The sequence below is a fragment of the Triturus cristatus genome, chromosome 5_2 (assembly GCF_964204655.1).
Source record: "Triturus cristatus chromosome 5_2, aTriCri1.1, whole genome shotgun sequence".
NCBI lineage: Eukaryota > Metazoa > Chordata > Amphibia > Caudata > Salamandridae > Triturus > Triturus cristatus.
The window spans coordinates 2943772-2963400 of record NC_140588.1 but is presented as its reverse complement, the minus strand read 5'-3'; positions in this window follow the sequence as shown (position 1 = coordinate 2963400).

Here is a 19629-nt window from a genome sequence, read left to right as displayed (position 1 = left end):
GTCTTATACTCTTACTATGGCCTACTGGTTAAGGTCTTAACTCTTATCCTGGCCTATTGGTTAAGGTCTTAACTCTTACTCTGGCCTACTGGTTAAGGTCTTAACTCTTACTCTGGCATAATGGTTATGGTCTTAGACTCTTACTCTGGCCTAATGGTTAAGGTCTTAGACTCTTACTCTGGCCTAATGGTTAAGGTTGTATCTCTTACTCTGGCCTAATGGTTAACGTCTTAACTCTTCCTCCGGCCTAATGGTTAAGGTCTTAACTCTTACTCTGGCCTAATGGTTAAGGTATTAGACTCTTACTCTGGCCTAATGGTTAAGGTCTTAACTCTTACTCTGGCCTACTGGTTAAGGTCTTAACTCTTACTCTGGCCTAATGGTTAAGGTCTTAGACTCTTATTCTGGCCTAATGGTTAAGGTCTTAACTCTTACTCTGGCCTAATGGTTAAGGTCATGACTCTTACTCTGGCCTAATGGTTAATGTCTTAGTTCTTACTCTGGCCTAATGGTTAAGGTCTAGACTCTTAATCTGGCCTAATGGTTAAGTTCTTAGACTCTTACTCTTGCCTAATGGTTAAGGTCTTAACTCTTGCTCTGGCCTAATGGTTAAGGTCTTAACTCTTACTCTGGCCTAATGGTTAATTTCATGACTCTTACTCTGGCCTAATGGTTAATGTCTTAGTTCTTACTCTGGCCTAATGGTTAAGGTCTAGACTCTTAATCTGGCCTAATGGTTAAGTTCTTAGACTCTTACTCTGGCTTAATGGTTAAGGTCTTAGACTCTTTCTTTGGCCTAATGGTTAAGTTCTTAGACTCTTACTCTGGCCTAATGGTCATGGTCTTAGACTCTTACTCTGGCTTAATGATTAAGGTCTTAACTCTTACTCTGGCCTAATGGTTAAGGTCTCAGACTCATACACTGGCCAACTGGTTAAGGTCTTAACTCTTACTCTGGCCTAATGGGTAAGGTATATCCTCTTACTCTGGCCTAATGGTTAAGGTCTTAACTCTTACTCTGGCCTAATGGTTAATGTCTAGACTCTTTCTCTGGACTAATAGTTAAGGTCTTAGACTCTTACTCTGGCCTAATGGTTAAGGTCTTAGACTCTTACTCTGGCCTACTGGTTAAGGTCTTAACTCTTATCCTGGGCTATTGGTTATGGTCTTAACTCTTACTCTGGCCTACTGGTTAAGGTCTTAACTCTTACTCTGGCATAATGGTTATGGTCTTAGACTCTTACTCTGGCCTAATGGTTAAGGTCTTAGACTCTTACTCTGGCCTAATGGTTAACGTTGTATCTCTTACTCTGGCCTTATTGTTAAGGTTGTATCTCTTACTCTGGCCTAATGGTTAATGTCTTAACTCTTTCTCTGGCCTAATGGTTAAGGTCTTAACTCTTACTCTGGCCTAATGGTTAAGGTATTAGACTCTTACTCTGGCCTAATGGTTAAGGTCTTAACTCTTACTCTGGCCTACTGGTTAAGGTCTTAACTCTTACTCTGGCCTAATGGTTAGGGTCTAGACTCTTACTCTGGCCTAATGGTTAAGGTCTTAACTCTTACTCTGGCCTTATGGTTAAGGTTGTATCTCTTACTCTGGCCTTATGGTTAAGGTCTTAACTCTTACTCTGGCCTAATGGTTAAGGTATAGACTCTTACTCTGGCCTAATGGTTAAGGTCTTAACTCTTACTCTGGCCTAATGGTTAAGGTCTAGACTCTTTCTCTGGACTAATAGTTAAGGTCTTAGACTCTTACTCTGGCCTAATAGTTAAGGTATTAGACTCTTACTCTTGCCTAATGGTTAAGGTCTTAACTCTTACTCTGGCCTACTGGTTAAGGTCTTAACTCTTACTCTGGCCTAATGGTTAGGGTCTAGACTCTTAATCTGGCCTAATGTTTAAGGTCTAGACTCTTTCTCTGGACTAATAGTTAAGGTCTTAGACTCTTACTCTGGCCTAATGGTTAAGGTCTTAACTCTTACTCCGGCCTAATGGTTAAGGTCATGACTCTTACTCTGGCCTAATGGTTAATGTCTTAGTTCTTACTCTGGCCTAATGGTTAAGGTCTAGACTCTCACTCTGGACTAATGGTTAAGGTCTTAGACTCTTACTCTGGCCTAATGGTTAGGGTCTTAGACTCTTACTCTGGCCTAATGGTTAAGGTCTTAGACTCTTACTCTGGCCTACTGGTTAAGGTCTTAACTCTTATCCTGGGCTATTGGTTATGGTCTTAACTCTTACTCTGGCCTAATGGTTAAGGTATTAGACTCTTACTCTGGCCTAATGGTTAAGGTCTTAACTCTTACTCTGGCCTACTGGTTAAGGTCTTAACTCTTACTCTGGCCTAATGGTTAGGGTCTAGACTCTTACTCTGGCCTAATGGTTAAGGTCTTAACTCTTACTCTGGCCTTATGGTTAAGGTTGTATCTCTTACTCTGGCCTAATGGTTAAGGTCTTAACTCTTACTCTGGCCTAATGGTTAAGGTCTTAATTTCATACTCTGGCCTAAGGTTATGGTTTTAGACTCTTACACTGGACTAATGGTTTAGGTCTAGACTCTCACTCTGGACTAATGGTTAAGGTCTTAGACTCTTACTCTGGCCTAATGGTTAGGGTCTTAACTCTTACTCTGGCCTAATGGTTAAGGTCTTATACTCTTACTATGGCCTACTGGTTAAGGTCTTAACTCTTATCCTGGCCTATTGGTTAAGGTCTTAACTCTTACTCTGGCCTACTGATTAAGGTCTTAACTCTTACTCTGGCATAATGGTTATGGTCTTAGACTCTTACTCTGGCCTAATGGTTAAGGTCTTAGACTCTTACTCTGGCCTAATGGTTAAGGTCATGACTCTTACTCTGGCCTAATGGTTAATGTCTAAGTTCTTACTCTTGCCTAATGGTTAAGGTCTTAGACTCTTACTCTGGCATAATGGTTAAGGTCTTAACTCTTACTCTGGCCTAATGGTCATGGTCTTAGAATCTCACTCTGGCCTATTGGTTAAGGTCTTAACTCTTACTCTGGCCTAATGGTTAAGGTCTTAGCTCTTACTCTGGCCTAATGGTTAAGGTCTCAGACTCATACACTGGCCAACTGGTTAAGGTCTTAACTCTTACTCTGGCCTAATGGGTAAGGTATATCCTCTTACTCTGGCCTAATGGTTAAGGTCTTAACTCTTACTCTGGCCTAATGGTTAAGGTCTAGACTCTTTCTCTGGACTAATAGTTAAGGTCTTAGACTCTTACTCTGGCCTAATGGTTAAGGTCTTAGACTCTTACTCTGGCCTAATGGTTAAGGTCTTAGACTCTTACTCTGGCCTACTGGTTAAGGTCTTAACTCTTATCCTGGGCTATTGGTTATGGTCTTAACTCTTACTCTGGCCTACTGGTTAAGGTCTTAACTCTTACTCTGGCATAATGGTTATGGTCTTAGACTCTTACTCTGGCCTAATGGTTAAGGTCTTAGACTCTTACTCTGGCCTAATGGTTAACGTTGTATCTCTTACTCTGGCCTTATGGTTAAGGTTGTATCTCTTACTCTGGCCTAATGGTTAATGTCTTAACTCTTTCTCTGGCCTAATGGTTAAGGTCTTAACTCTTACTCTGGCCTAATGGTTAAGGTATTAGACTCTTACTCTGGCCTAATGGTTAAGGTCTTAACTCTTACTCTGGCCTACTGGTTAAGGTCTTAACTCTTACTCTGGCCTAATGGTTAGGGTCTAGACTCTTACTCTGGCCTAATGGTTAAGGTCTTAACTCTTACTCTGGCCTTATGGTTAAGGTTGTATCTCTTACTCTGGCCTTATGGTTAAGGTCTTAACTCTTACTCTGGCCTAATGGTTAAGGTATAGACTCTTACTCCGGCCTAATGGTTAAGGTCATGACTCTTACTCTGGCCTAATGGTTAATGTCTTAGTTCTTACTCTGGCCTAATGGTTAAGGTCTAGACTCTCACTCTGGACTAATGGTTAAGGTCTTAGACTCTTACTCTGGCCTAATGGTTAGGGTCTTAGACTCTTACTCTGGCCTAATGGTTAAGGTCTTAGACTCTTACTCTGGCCTACTGGTTAAGGTCTTAACTCTTATCCTGGGCTATTGGTTATGGTCTTAACTCTTACTCTGGCCTAATGGTTAAGGTATTAGACTCTTACTCTGGCCTAATGGTTAAGGTCTTAACTCTTACTCTGGCCTACTGGTTAAGGTCTTAACTCTTACTCTGGCCTAATGGTTAGGGTCTAGACTCTTACTCTGGCCTAATGGTTAAGGTCTTAACTCTTACTCTGGCCTTATGGTTAAGGTTGTATCTCTTACTCTGGCCTAATGGTTAAGGTCTTAACTCTTACTCTGGCCTAATGGTTAAGGTCTTAATTTCATACTCTGGCCTAAGGTTATGGTTTTAGACTCTTACACTGGACTAATGGTTTAGGTCTAGACTCTCACTCTGGACTAATGGTTAAGGTCTTAGACTCTTACTCTGGCCTAATGGTTAGGGTCTTAACTCTTACTCTGGCCTAATGGTTAAGGTCTTATACTCTTACTATGGCCTACTGGTTAAGGTCTTAACTCTTATCCTGGCCTATTGGTTAAGGTCTTAACTCTTACTCTGGCCTACTGGTTAAGGTCTTAACTCTTACTCTGGCATAATGGTTATGGTCTTAGACTCTTACTCTGGCCTAATGGTTAAGGTCTTAGACTCTTACTCTGGCCTAATGGTTAAGGTCATGACTCTTACTCTGGCCTAATGGTTAATGTCTAAGTTCTTACTCTTGCCTAATGGTTAAGGTCTTAGACTCTTACTCTGGCATAATGGTTAAGGTCTTAACTCTTACTCTGGCCTAATGGTCATGGTCTTAGAATCTCACTCTGGCCTATTGGTTAAGGTCTTAACTCTTATTCTGGCCTAATGGTTAAGGTCTTAGCTCTTACTCTGGCCTAATGGTTAAGGTCTCAGACTCATACACTGGCCAACTGGTTAAGGTCTTAACTCTTACTCTGGCCTAATGGGTAAGGTATATCCTCTTACTCTGGCCTAATGGTTAAGGTCTTAACTCTTACTCTGGCCTAATGGTTAAGGTCTAGACTCTTTCTCTGGACTAATAGTTAAGGTCTTAGACTCTTACTCTGGCCTAATGGTTAAGGTATTAGACTCTTACTCTGGCCTAATGGTTAAGGTCTTAGACTCTTACTCTGGCCTACTGGTTAAGGTCTTAACTCTTATCCTGGGCTATTGGTTATGGTCTTAACTCTTACTCTGGCCTACTGGTTAAGGTCTTAACTCTTACTCTGGCATAATGGTTATGGTCTTAGACTCTTACTCTGGCCTAATGGTTAAGGTCTTAGACTCTTACTCTGGCCTAATGGTTAACGTTGTATCTCTTACTCTGGCCTTATGGTTAAGGTTGTATCTCTTACTCTGGCCTAATGGTTAATGTCTTAACTCTTTCTCTGGCCTAATGGTTAAGGTCTTAACTCTTACTCTGGCCTAATGGTTAAGGTATTAGACTCTTACTCTGGCCTAATGGTTAAGGTCTTAACTCTTACTCTGGCCTACTGGTTAAGGTCTTAACTCTTACTCTGGCCTAATGGTTAGGGTCTAGACTCTTACTCTGGCCTAATGGTTAAGGTCTTAACTCTTACTCTGGCCTTATGGTTAAGGTTGTATCTCTTACTCTGGCCTTATGGTTAAGGTCTTAACTCTTACTCTGGCCTAATGGTTAAGGTATAGACTCTTACTCTGGCCTAACGGTTAAGGTCTTAACTCTTACTCTGGCCTAATGGTTAAGGTCTAGACTCTTTCTCTGGACTAATAGTTAAGGTCTTAGACTCTTACTCTGGCCTAATAGTTAAGGTATTAGACTCTTACTCTTGCCTAATGGTTAAGGTCTTAACTCTTACTCTGGCCTACTGGTTAAGGTCTTAACTCTTACTCTGGCCTAATGGTTAGGGTCTAGACTCTTACTCTGGCCTAATGTTTAAGGTCTAGACTCTTTCTCTGGACTAATAGTTAAGGTCTTAGACTCTTACTCTGGCCTAATGGTTAAGGTCTTAACTCTTACTCCGGCCTAATGGTTAAGGTCATGACTCTTACTCTGGCCTAATGGTTAATGTCTTAGTTCTTACTCTGGCCTAATGGTTAAGGTCTAGACTCTCACTCTGGACTAATGGTTAAGGTCTTAGACTCTTACTCTGGCCTAATGGTTAGGGTCTTAGACTCTTACTCTGGCCTAATGGTTAAGGTCTTAGACTCTTACTCTGGCCTACTGGTTAAGGTCTTAACTCTTATCCTGGGCTATTGGTTATGGTCTTAACTCTTACTCTGGCCTAATGGTTAAGGTATTAGACTCTTACTCTGGCCTAATGGTTAAGGTCTTAACTCTTACTCTGGCCTACTGGTTAAGGTCTTAACTCTTACTCTGGCCTAATGGTTAGGGTCTAGACTCTTACTCTGGCCTAATGGTTAAGGTCTTAACTCTTACTCTGGCCTTATGGTTAAGGTTGTATCTCTTACTCTGGCCTAATGGTTAAGGTCTTAACTCTTACTCTGGCCTAATGGTTAAGGTCTTAATTTCATACTCTGGCCTAAGGTTATGGGTTTAGACTCTTACACTGGACTAATGGTTTAGGTCTAGACTCTCACTCTGGACTAATGGTTAAGGTCTTAGACTCTTACTCTGGCCTAATGGTTAGGGTCTTAACTCTTACTCTGGCCTAATGGTTAACGTCTTATACTCTTTCTATGGCCTACTGGTTAAGGTCTTAACTCTTATCCTGGCCTATTGGTTAAGGTCTTAACTCTTACTCTGGCCTACTGGTTAAGGTCTTAACTCTTACTCTGGCATAATGGTTAGGGTCTTAGACTCTTACTCTGGCCTAATGGTTAAGGTCTTAGACTCTTACTCTGGCCTAATGGTTAAGGTCATGACTCTTACTCTGGCCTAATGGTTAATGTCTAAGTTCTTACTCTTGCCTAATGGTTAAGGTCTTAGACTCTTACTCTGGCATAATGGTTAAGGTCTTAACTCTTACTCTGGCCTAATGGTCATGGTCTTAGAATTTCACTCTGGCCTATTGGTTAAGGTCTTAACTCTTACTCTGGCCTAATGGTTAAGGTCTTAGCTCTTACTCTGGCCTAATGGTTACGGTCTTAGACTCATACACTGGCCAACTGGTTAAGGTCTTAACTCTTACTCTGGCCTAATGGTTAAGGTATATCCTCTTACTCTGGCCTAATGGTTAAGGTATAGACTCTTACTCTGGCCTAATGGTTAAGGTCTTAACTCTTACTCTGGCCTAATGGTTAAGGTCTAGACTCTTTCTCTGGACTAATAGTTAAGGTCTTAGACTCTTACTCTGGCCTAATAGTTAAGGTCTTAGACCCTAACTCTGGCCTAATGGTTAAGGTCTTAGACTCTTACTCTGGCCTACTGGTTAAGGTCTTAACTCTTATCCTGGCATATTGGTTAAGGTCTTAACTCTTACTCTGGCCTACTGGTTAACGTCTTAACTCTTACTCTGGCCTAATGGTTAAGGTCTTAACTCTCACTCTGGCCTAATGGTTAAGGTCTTAGACTCTTACTCTGGCCTCATGGTTAAGGTTTTAACTCTTACTCTGGCCTTATGGTTAAGGTCTAGACTCTCACTCTGGACTAATGGTTAAGGTCTTAGACTCTTACTCTGGCCTAATGGTTAAGGTCTTAACTCTCACTCTGGCCTAATGGATAAGGTCTTAGACTCTTACTCTGGCCTCATGGTTAAGGTCTTAACTCTTACTCTGGCCTTATGGTTAAGGTCTAGATTCTCACTCTGGACTAATGGTTAAGGTCTTAGACTCTTACTCTGGCCTACTGGATAAGGTCTTAGTCTCTTACTGTGGCCTACTGGCTAAGGTCCTATCTCTTACTCTGGCCTAATGGTTAAGGTCTTAGACTCTTACTCTGGCCTAATGGTTAAGGTTGTATCTCTTACTCTGGCCTTATGGTTAAGGTTGTATCTCTTACTCTGGCCTAATGGTTAACGTCTTAACTCTTTCTCTGGCCTAATGGTTAAGGTCTTAACTCTTACTCTGGCCTAATAGTTAAGGTATTAGACTCTTACTCTTGCCTAATGGTTAAGGTCTTAACTCTTACTCTGGCCTACTGGTTAAGGTCTTAACTCTTACTCTAGCCTAATGGTTAGGGTCTAGACTCTTACTCTGGCCTAATGTTTAAGGACTAGACTCTTTCTCTGGACTAATAGTTAAGGTCTTAGACTCTTACTCTGGCCTAATGGTTAAGGTCTTAACTCTTACTCCGGCCTAATGGTTAAGGTCATGACTCTTACTCTGGCCTAATGGTTAATGTCTTAGTTCTTACTCTGGCCTAATGGTTAAGGTCTAGACTCTCACTCTGGACTAATGGTTAAGGTCTTAGACTCTTACTCTGGCCTAATGGTTAGGGTCTTAGACTCTTACTCTGGCCTAATGGTTAAGGTCTTAGACTCTTACTCTGGCCTACTGGTTAAGGTCTTAACTCTTATCCTGGGCTATTGGTTATGGTCTTAACTCTTACTCTGGCCTACTGGTTAAGGTCTTAACTCTTACTCTGGCATAATGGTTATGGTCTTAGACTCTTACTCTGGCCTAATGGTTAAGGTCTTAGACTCTTACTCTGGCCTAATGGTTAACGTTGTATCTCTTACTCTGGCCTAATGGTTAAGGTCTTAGACTCTTACTCTGGCCTAATGGTTAAGGTCTTAAACTCATACTCTGGCCTAATGGTTAAGGTCATGACTCTTACTCTGGCCTAATGGTTAATGTCTAAGTTCTTACTCTTGCCTAATGGTTAAGGTCTTAGACTCTTACTCTGGCATAATGGTTAAGGTCTTAACTCTTACTCTGGCCTAATGGTCATGGTCTTAGAATCTCACTCTGGCCTATTGGTTAAGGTCTTAACTCTTACTCTGGCCTAATGGTTAAGGTCTTAGCTCTTACTCTGGCCTAATGGTTACGGTCTTAGACTCATACACTGGCCAACTGGTTAAGGTCTTAACTCTTACTCTGGCCTAATGGTTAAGGTATATCCTCTTACTCTGGCCTAATGGTTAAGGTATAGACTCTTACTCTGGCCTAATGGTTAAGGTCTTAACTCTTACTCTGGCCTAATGGTTAAGGTCTAGACTCTTTCTCTGGACTAATAGTTAAGGTCTTAGACTCTTACTCTGGCCTAATAGTTAAGGTCTTAGACCCTAACTCTGGCCTAATGGTTAAGGTCTTAGACTCTTACTCTGGCCTACTGGTTAAGGTCTTAACTCTTATCCTGGCATATTGGTTAAGGTCTTAACTCTTACTCTGGCCTACTGGTTAACGTCTTAACTCTTACTCTGGCCTAATGGTTAAGGTCTTAACTCTCACTCTGGCCTAATGGTTAAGGTCTTAGACTCTTACTCTGGCCTCATGGTTAAGGTTTTAACTCTTACTCTGGCCTTATGGTTAAGGTCTAGACTCTCACTCTGGACTAATGGTTAAGGTCTTAGACTCTTACTCTGGCCTAATGGTTAAGGTCTTAACTCTCACTCTGGCCTAATGGATAAGGTCTTAGACTCTTACTCTGGCCTCATGGTTAAGGTCTTAACTCTTACTCTGGCCTTATGGTTAAGGTCTAGATTCTCACTCTGGACTAATGGTTAAGGTCTTAGACTCTTACTCTGGCCTACTGGATAAGGTCTTAGTCTCTTACTGTGGCCTACTGGCTAAGGTCCTATCTCTTACTCTGGCCTAATGGTTAAGGTCTTAGACTCTTACTCTGGCCTAATGGTTAAGGTTGTATCTCTTACTCTGGCCTTATGGTTAAGGTTGTATCTCTTACTCTGGCCTAATGGTTAACGTCTTAACTCTTTCTCTGGCCTAATGGTTAAGGTCTTAACTCTTACTCTGGCCTAATAGTTAAGGTATTAGACTCTTTCTCTGGACTAATAGTTAAGGTCTTAGAGTCTTACTCTGGCCTAATGGTTAAGGTCTTAACTCTTACTCCGGCCTAATGGTTAAGGTCATGACTCTTACTCTGGCCTAATGGTTAATGTCTTAGTTCTTACTCTGGCCTAAGGGTTAAGGTCTAGACTCTCACTCTGGACTAATGGTTAAGGTCTTAGACTCTTACTCTGGCCTAATGGTTAGGGTCTTAGACTCTTACTCTGGCCTAATGGTTAAGGTCTTAGACTCTTACTCTGGCCTACTGGTTAAGGTCTTAACTCTTATCCTGGGCTATTGGTTATGGTCTTAACTCTTACTCTGGCCTACTGGTTAAGGTCTTAACTCTTACTCTGGCATAATGGTTATGGTCTTAGACTCTTACTCTGGCCTAATGGTTAAGGTCTTAGACTCTTACTCTGGCCTAATGGTTAACGTTGTATCTCTTACTCTGGCCTTATGGTTAAGGTTGTATATCTTACTCTGGCCTAATGGTTAACGTCTTAACTCTTTCTCTTTCCTAATGGTTAAGGTCTTAACTCTTACTCTGGCCTAATGGTTAAGGTATTAGACTCTTACTCTGGCCTAATGGTTAAGGTCTTAACTCTTACTCTGGCCTACTGGTTAAGGTCTTAACTCTCACTCTGGCCTAATGGTTAAGGTCTTAGACTCTTACTCTGGCCTCATGGTTAAGGTCTTAAATCTTACTCTGGCCTTATGGATAAGGTCTAGACTCTCACTCTGGACTAATGGTTAAGGTCTTAGATTCTTACTCTGGCCTAATGGTTAAGGTCTTAACTCTCACTCTGGCCTAATGGATAAGGTTTTAGACTCTTACTCAGGCCTCATGGTTAAGGTCTTAACTCTTACTCTGGCCTTATGGTTAAGGTCTAGATTCTCACTCTGGACTAATGGTTAAGGTCTTAGACTCTTACTCTGGCCTACTGGATAAGGTCTTAGTCTCTTACTGTGGCCTACTGGCTATGGTCCTATCTCTTGCTCTGGCCTAATGGTTAAGGTCTTAGACTCTTACTCTGGCCTAATGGTTAAGGTTGTATCTCTTACTCTGGCCTTATGGTTAAGGTTGTATCTCTTACTCTGGCCTAATGGTTAACGTCTTAACTCTTTCTCTGGCCTAATGGTTAAGGTCTTAACTCTTACTCTGGCCTAATAGTTAAGGTATTAGGCTCTTACTCTTGCCTAATGGTTAAGGTCTTAACTCTTACTCTGGACTACTGGTTAAGGTCTTAACTCTTACTCTGGCCTAATGGTTAGGGTCTAGACTCTTACTCTGGCCTAATGTTTAAGGTCTAGACTCTTTCTCTGGACTAATAGTTAAGGTCTTAGACTCTTACTCTGGCCTAATGGTTAAGGTCTTAACTCTTACTCCGGTCTAATGGTTAAGGTCATGACTCTCACTCTGGCCTAATGGTTAATGTCTTAGGAGCCTATGCATCAACAATGCCATTTGCGATTCCTTATTAGCGAAAAATAAGGAATCACTAATAAGGAATAGCAAAAGGCTATGCATGTAGGAATCGCTATTCAAATAGCGATTCCTTAATATTCCTTATTACCGAATCGGTAATACCGAATCGGTAATAAGGAATACCTACCCATTCATTCCTATGGGCTTGGAGGCCCATAGGAATGAATGTAAAGCCAGTCTGTATTAGCGATTCGGTATTACCGAATCGCTAATAGCGGGAGCACTTTCAAGGGTGCCAGGGTGTCAAAAGGACACCCTGTTGCACCCCTGAAAATGATATGTGCACATATGTTGCACACACACATGCTCTAAGGGCATGTGTGTGCGCAACATGAAACTTTGAAAAATGCACAAAAGTGCATTTTTCAAAGTTTTTGCAAATTACCATGCAGTTCATCTTCATGGTAATTTGCTCCCCCTATTAGCGAAGTCGATAATTTTTTAACTTTGATGCATTGCATTTAAGGAATCTCACTTTGGGTTTCTTTAAATGCAATCGCTATTTAAGGAATCGGTATTTAAGGAATCCCTATTTAAAGAATCGCTATTTAAGGATTCCTTAAATAGCGATTTCTGCTTTTGGGTTGATGCATTGTGATTGGGTATTTTTTCCTTAATACCGGGAGCTATTACCGAATCGGTATTTTACCGACTGGATTTTGGGTTGATGCATAAGGGTGATAGTTCTTACTCTGGCCTAATGGTTAAGGTCTAGACTCTCACTCTGGACTAATGGTTAAGGTCTTAGACTCTTACTCTGGCCTAATGGTTAGGGTCTTAACTCTTACTCTGGCCTAATGGTTAAGGTCTTACACTCTTACTATGGCCTACTGGTTAAGGTCTTAACTCTTATCCTGGCCTTTTGGTTAAGGTCTTAACTCTTACTCTGGCCTACTGGTTAAGGTCTTAACTCTTACTCTGGCATAATGGTTATGGTCTTAGACTCTTACTCTGGCCTAATGGTTAAGGTCGTAGACTCTTACTCTGGCCTTATGGTTAAGGTTGTATCTCTTCCTCTGGCCTAATGGTTAAGGTCTTAACTCTTACTCTGGCCTAATGGTTAAGGTATTAGACTCTTACTCTGGCCTAATGGTTAAGGTCTAGACTCTTAATCTGGCCTAATGGTTAAGTTCTTAGACTCTTACTCTTGCCTAATGGTTAAGGTCTTAACTCTTGCTCTGGCCTAATGGTTAAGGTCTTAACTCTTACTCTGGCCTAATGGTTAATTTCACGACTCTTACTCTGGCCTAATGGTTAATGTCTTAGTTCTTACTCTGGCCTAATGGTTAAGGTCTAGACTCTTTCTCTGGCCTAATGGTTAAGGTCTTAGACTCTTACTCTGGCCTAATGTTTAAGGTCTTAACTCTTACTCTGGCCTAATGGTCATGGTCTTAGACTCTTACTCTGGCCTAATGATTAAGGTCTTAACTCTTACTCTGGCCTAATGGTTAAAGTCTTAGACTCATACACTGGCCAACTGGTTAAGGTCTTAACTCTTACTCTGGCCTAATGGTTAAGGTATATCCTCTCACTCTGGCCTAATGGTTAAGGTCTTAACTCTTACACTGGCCTAATGTTTAAGGTCTAGACTCTTTCTCTGGACTAATAGTTAAGGTCTTAGACTCTTACTCTGGCCTAATGGTTAAGGTCTTAGACTCTTACTCTGGCCTAATGTTTAAGGTCTAGACTCTTTCTCTGGACTAATAGTTAAGGTCTTAGACTCTTACTCTGGCCTAATGGTTAAGGTCTTAACTCTTACTCCGGCCTAATGGTTAAGGTCATGACTCTTACTCTGGCCTATTGGTTAATGTCTTAGTTCTTACTCTGGCCTGATGGTTAAGGTCTAGACTCTCACTCTGGACTAATGGTTAAGGTCTTAGACTCTTACTCTGGCCTAATGGTTAGGGTCTTAGACTCTTACTCTGGCCTAATGGTTAAGGTCTTAGACTCTTACTCTGGCCTACTGGTTAAGGTCTTAACTCTTATCCTGGGCTATTGGTTATGGTCTTAACTCTTACTCTGGCCTACTGGTTAAGGTCTTAACTCTTACTCTGGCATAATGGTTATGGTCTTAGACTCTTACTCTGGCCTAATAGTTAAGGTCTTAGACTCTTACTCTGGCCTAATGGTTAACGTTGTATCTCTTACTCTGGCCTTATGGTTAAGGTTGTATATCTTACTCTGGCCTAATGGTTAACGTCTTAACTCTTTCTCTGGCCTAATGGTTAAGGTCTTAACTCTTACTCTGGCCTAATGGTTAAGGTATTAGACTCTTACTCTGGCCTAATGGTTAAGGTCTTAACTCTTACTCTGGCCTACTGGTTAAGGTCTTAACTCTCACTCTGGCCTAATGGTTAAGGTCTTAGACTCTTACTCTGGCCTCATGGTTAAGGTCTTAACTCTTACTCTGGCCTTATGGATAAGGTCTAGACTCTCACTCTGGACTAATGGTTAAGGTCTTAGATTCTTACTCTGGCCTAATGGTTAAGGTCTTAACTCTCACTCTGGCCTAATGGATAAGGTTTTAGACTCTTACTCTGGCCTCATGGTTAAGGTCTTAACTCTTACTCTGGCCTTATGGTTAAGGTCTAGATTCTCACTCTGGACTAATGGTTAAGGTCTTAGACTCTTACTCTGGCCTACTGGATAAGGTCTTAGTCTCTTACTGTGGCCTACTGGCTAAGGTCCTATCTCTTACTCTGTCCTAATGGTTAAGGTCTTAGACTCTTACTCTGGCCTAATGGTTAAGGTTGTATCTCTTACTCTGGCCTTATGGTTAAGGTTGTATCTCTTACTCTGGCCTAATGGTTAACGTCTTAACTCTTTCTCTGGCCTAATGGTTAAGGTCTTAACTCTTACTCTGGCCTAATAGTTAAGGTATTAGGCTCTTACTCTTGCCTAATGGTTAAGGTCTTAACTCTTACTCTGGCCTACTGGTTAAGGTCTTAACTCTTACTCTGGCCTAATGGTTAGGGTCTAGACTCTTACTCTGGCCTAATGTTTAAGGTCTAGACTCTTTCTCTGGACTAATAGTTAAGGTCTTAGACTCTTACTCTGGCCTAATGGTTAAGGTCTTAACTCTTACTCCGGTCTAATGGTTAAGGTCATGACTCTTACTCTGGCCTAATGGTTAATGTCTTAGTTCTTACTCTGGCCTAATGGTTAAGGTCTAGACTCTCACTCTGGACTAATGGTTAAGGTCTTAGACTCTTACTCTGGCCTAATGGTTAGGGTCTTAACTCTTACTCTGGCCTAATGGTTAAGGTCTTATACTCTTACTATGGCCTACTGGTTAAGGTCTTAACTCTTATCCTGGCCTATTGGTTAAGGTCTTAACTCTTACTCTGGCCTACTGGTTAAGGTCTTAACTCTTACTCTGGCATAATGGTTATGGTCTTAGACTCTTACTCTGGCCTAATGGTTAAGGTCGTAGACTCTTACTCTGGCCTTATGGTTAAGGTTGTATCTCTTCCTCTGGCCTAATGGTTAAGGTCTTAACTCTTACTCTGGCCTAATGGTTAAGGTATTAGACTCTTACTCTGGCCTAATGGTTAAGGTCTAGACTCTTAATCTGGCCTAATGGTTAAGTTCTTAGACTCTTACTCTTGCCTAATGGTTAAGGTCTTAACTCTTGCTCTGGCCTAATGGTTAAGGTCTTAACTCTTACTCTGGCCTAATGGTTAATTTCACGACTCTTACTCTGGCCTAATGGTTAATGTCTTAGTTCTTACTCTGGCCTAATGGTTAAGGTCTAGACTCTTTCTCTGGCCTAATGGTTAAGGTCTTAGACTCTTACTCTGGCCTACTGGTTAAGGTCTTAACTCTTATCCTGGGCTATTGGTTATGGTCTTAACTCTTACTCTGGCCTACTGGTTAAGGTCTTAACTCTTACTCTGGCATAATGGTTATGGTCTTAGACTCTTACTCTGGCCTAATGGTTAAGGTCTTAGACTCTTACTCTGGCCTAATGGTTAACGTTGTATCTCTTACTCTGGCCTTATGGTTAAGGTTGTATATCTTACTCTGGCCTAATGGTTAACGTCTTAACTCTTTCTCTGGCCTAATGGTTAAGGTCTTAACTCTTACTCTGGCCTAATGGTTAAGGTATTAGACTCTTACTCTGGCCTAATGGTTAAGGTCTTAACTCTTACTCTGGCCTACTGGTTAAGGTCTTAACTCTTACTCTGGCCTAATGGTTAGGGTCTAGACTCTTACTCTGGCCTAATGGTTAAGGTCTTAACTCTTACTCTGGCCTTATGGTTAAGGTTGTATCTCTTACTCTGGCCTTATGGTTAAGGTTGTATCTCTTACTCTGGCCTAATGGTTAAGGTCTTAACTCTTACTCTGGCCTAATGGTTGAGGTCTTAATTTCATACTCTGGCCTAAGGTTATGGTTTTAGACTCTTACACTGGACTAATGGTTTAGGTCTAGACTCTCACTCTGGACTAATGGTGAAGGTCTTAGACTCTTACTCTGGCCTAATGGTTAGGGTCTTAACTCTTAATCTGGCCTAATGGTTAAGGTCTTATACTCTTACTATGGCCTACTGGTTAAGGTCTTAACTCTTATCCTGGCCTATTGGTTAAGGTCTTAACTCTTACTCTGGCCTACTGGTTAAGGTCTGAACTCTTACTCTGGCATAATGGTTATGGTCTTAGACTCTTACTCTGGCCTAATGGTTAAGGTCTTAGACTCTTACTCTGGCCTAATGGTTAAGGTCATGACTCTTACTCTGGCCTAATGGTTAATGTCTTAGTTCTTACTCTGGCCTAATGGTTAAGGTATAGACTCTTAATCTGGCCTAATGGTTAAGTTCTTAGACTCTTACTCTTGCCTAATGGTTAATGTCTTAGACTCTTACTCTGGCATAATGGTTAAGGTCTTAACTCTTACTCTGGCCTAATGGTCATGGTCTTAGAATCTTACTCTGGCCTAATGGTTAAGGTCTTAACTCTTACTCTGGCCTAATGGTTAAGGTCTTAGCTCTTACTCTGGCCTAATGGTTAAGGTCTTAGACTCATACACTGGCCAACTGGTTAAGGTCTTAACTCTTACTCTGGCCTAATGGTTAAGGTATATCCTCTTACTCTGGCCTAATGGTTAAGGTATAGACTCTTACTCTGGCCTAATGGTTAAGGTCTTAACTCTTACTCTGGCCTAATGGTTAAGGTCTAGACTCTTTCTCTGGACTAATAGTTAAGGTCTTAGTCTCTTACTCTGGCCTAATGGTTAAGGTCTTAGACCCTTACTCTGGCCTAATGGTTAAGGTCTTAGACTCTTACTCTGGCCTACTGGTTAAGGTCTTAACTCTTATCCTGGCATATTGGTTAAGGTCTTAACTCTTACTCTGGCCTACTGGTTAAGGTCTTAACTCTTACTCTGGCCTAATGGTTAAGGTCTTAACTCTCACTCTGGCCTAATGGTTAAGGTCTTAGACTCTTACTCTGGCCTCATGGTTAAGGTCTTAACTCTTACTCTGGCCTTATGGTTAAGGTCTAGACTCTCACTCTGGACTAATGGTTACGGTCTTAGACTCTTACTCTGGCCTAATAGTTAAGGTCTTAACTCTCACTCTGGCCTAATGGATAAGGTCTTAGACTCTTACTCTGGCCTCATGGTTAAGGTCTTAACTCTTACTCTGGCCTTATGGTTAAGGTCTAGATTCTCACTCTGGACTAATGGTTAAGGTCTTAGACTCTTACTCTGGCCTACTGGATAAGGTCTTAGTCTCTTACTGTGGCCTACTGGCTAAGGTCCTATCTCTTACTCTGGCCTAATGGTTAAGGTCTTAGACTCTTACTCTGGCCTAATGGTTAAGGTTGTATCTCTTACTCTGGCCTTATGGTTAAGGTTGTATCTCTTACTCTGGCCTAATGGTTAACGTCTTAACTCTTTCTCTGGCCTAATGGTTAAGGTCTTAACTCTTACTCTGGCCTAATAGTTAAGGTATTAGGCTCTTACTCTTGCCTAATGGTTAAGGTCTTAACTCTTACTCTGGCCTACTGATTAAGGTCTTAACTCTTACTCTGGCCTAATGGTTAGGGTCTAGACTCTTACTCTGGCCTAATGTTTAAGGTCTAAACTCTTTCTCTGGACTAATAGTTAAGGTCTTAGACTCTTACTCTGGCCTAATGGTTAAGGTCTTAACTCTTACTCCGGCCTAATGGTTAAGGTCATGACTCTTACTCTGGCCTAATGGTTAATGTCTTAGTTCTTACTCTGGCCTAATGGTTAAGGTCTAGACTCCCACTCTGGACTAATGGTTAAGGTCTTAGACTCTTACTCTGGCCTAATGGTTAGGGTCTTAACTCTTACTCTGGCCTAATGGTTAAGGTCTTATACTCTTACTATGGCCTACTGGTTAAGGTCTTAACTCTTATCCTGGCCTATTGGTTAAGGTCTTAACTCTTACTCTGGCCTACTGGTTAAGGTCTTAACTCTTACTCTGGCATAATGGTTATGGTCTTAGACTCTTACTCTGGCCTAATGGTTAAGGTCTTAGACTCTTACTCTGGCCTAATGGTTAAGGTTGTATCTCTTACTCTGGCCTTATGGTTAAGGTTGTATCTCTTACTCTGGCCTAATGGTTAACGTCTTAACTCTTCCTCTGGCCTAATGGTTAAGGTCTTAACTCTTACTCTGGCCTAATGGTTAAGGTATATCCTCTTACTCTGGCCTAATGGTTAAGGTATAGACTCTTACTCTGGCCTAATGGTTAAGGTCTTAACTCTTACTCTGGCCTAATGGTTAAGGTCTAGACTCTTTCTCTGGACTAATAGTTAAGGTCTTAGTCTCTTACTCTGGCCTAATGGTTAAGGTCTTAGACCCTTACTCTGGCCTAATGGTTAAGGTCTTAGACTCTTACTCTGGCCTACTGGTTAAGGTCTTAACTCTTATCCTGGCATATTGGTTAAGGTCTTAACTCTTACTCTGGCCTACTGGTTAAGGTCTTAACTCTTACTCTGGCCTAATGGTTAAGGTCTTAACTCTCACTCTGGCCTAATGGTTAAGGTCTTAGACTCTTACTCTGGCCTCATGGTTAAGGTCTTAACTCTTACTCTGGCCTTATGGTTAAGGTCTAGACTCTCACTCTGGACTAATGGTTACGGTCTTAGACTCTTACTCTGGCCTAATAGTTAAGGTCTTAACTCTCACTCTGGCCTAATGGATAAGGTCTTAGACTCTTACTCTGGCCTCATGGTTAAGGTCTTAACTCTTACTCTGGCCTTATGGTTAAGGTCTAGATTCTCACTCTGGACTAATGGTTAAGGTCTTAGACTCTTACTCTGGCCTACTGGATAAGGTCTTAGTCTCTTACTGTGGCCTACTGGCTAAGGTCCTATCTCTTACTCTGGCCTAATGGTTAAGGTCTTAGACTCTTACTCTGGCCTAATGGTTAAGGTTGTATCTCTTACTCTGGCCTTATGGTTAAGGTTGTATCTCTTACTCTGGCCTAATGGTTAACGTCTTAACTCTTTCTCTGGCCTAATGGTTAAGGTCTTAACTCTTACTCTGGCCTAATAGTTAAGGTATTAGGCTCTTACTCTTGCCTAATGGTTAAGGTCTTAACTCTTACTCTGGCCTACTGATTAAGGTCTTAACTCTTACTCTGGCCTAATGGTTAGGGTCTAGACTCTTACTCTGGCCTAATGTTTAAGGTCTAAACTCTTTCTCTGGACTAATAGTTAAGGTCTTAGACTCTTACTCTGGCCTAATGGTTAAGGTCTTAACTCTTACTCCGGCCTAATGGTTAAGGTCATGACTCTTACTCTGGCCTAATGGTTAATGTCTTAGTTCTTACTCTGGCCTAATGGTTAAGGTCTAGACTCTCACTCTGGACTAATGGTTAAGGTCTTAGACTCTTACTCTGGCCTAATGGTTAGGGTCTTAACTCTTACTCTGGCCTAATGGTTAAGGTCTTATACTCTTACTATGGCCTACTGGTTAAGGTCTTAACTCTTATCCTGGCCTATTGGTTAAGGTCTTAACTCTTACTCTGGCCTACTGGTTAAGGTCTTAACTCTTACTCTGGCATAATGGTTATGGTCTTAGACTCTTACTCTGGCCTAATGGTTAAGGTCTTAGACTCTTACTCTGGCCTAATGGTTAAGGTTGTATCTCTTACTCTGGCCTTATGGTTAAGGTTGTATCTCTTACTCTGGCCTAATGGTTAACGTCTTAACTCTTCCTCTGGCC